At 43.2% G+C, this 730-nt stretch overlaps 1 non-coding gene across 1 annotated transcript; it reads left to right on the top strand.

Annotated features, from left to right (window-relative positions):
* Positions 1-285: 285 nt before the first annotated feature.
* TRNAW-CCA (transfer RNA tryptophan (anticodon CCA)) lies at positions 286-358 on the top strand. Its single transcript has one exon. It is a non-coding gene; the product is annotated as a tRNA-Trp (tRNA).
* Positions 359-730: the final 372 nt, after the last annotated feature.

The raw sequence follows: 730 nt of genomic DNA on the forward strand, positions 1-730 counted from the left end.
GACTGGACGGTTGCTAATATGAGAGTTAGAAAGAATTATTTAGATGAAGCTCTTAGAATTGACTCCGAGTGTAGGAAAATCTGTGTTCTATGGAAATTTTCACAAAAATGCCCCCACTTCAAAGGAGGTTCTTGGTAAATAGAGTCACAAAATTACTTTTGTAATGATATCAGCTAGTGTTTTATCCAGTGACCCTACAAAGTACTTAATGAGATCTTGAACAAATAAGTTAGTCAAAGTAGCTATAAGAATGTATAGAATATTTGGGCTCAGCTACTTTGATCTTCCCTGATGGCTCAGAGGTTAAAGCATCTGCCTCCAATGCGGGAGACCCAGGTTCGATCCCTGGGTCAGGAAGATCCCCTGGAGAAGGAAATGGTAACCCACTCCAGTATTCTTGCCTGGAGAATCCCGTGGACGGAGAAGCCTGGTAGGCTACAGTCCATGGGTCGCAAAGAGTCAGACACGACTGAGTGACTTCACCTACTTACTTACTTACTTTGATCTCGCTCATCCAGTGCTATGGCTAACTGATATACTTTCTAGGACCAAGGCCCAAACTGAGACTCAATATGACAATGTACGCCAGGAAACCAGACAATCATCTTTTGGCATTTGGCCTTTTGCCACCATGGTGGAGGCAATAATTTACCCTTACTAACAGTCATGTTCTCAGTTTGGTTTTGCTTTTTCTGCTGCTAAGTCACTGCAGTCCTGGCCGACTCTGTGA

Source organism: Ovis aries, chromosome 7 (genome assembly GCF_016772045.2).
Source record: "Ovis aries strain OAR_USU_Benz2616 breed Rambouillet chromosome 7, ARS-UI_Ramb_v3.0, whole genome shotgun sequence".
Taxonomy (NCBI): domain Eukaryota; kingdom Metazoa; phylum Chordata; class Mammalia; order Artiodactyla; family Bovidae; genus Ovis; species Ovis aries.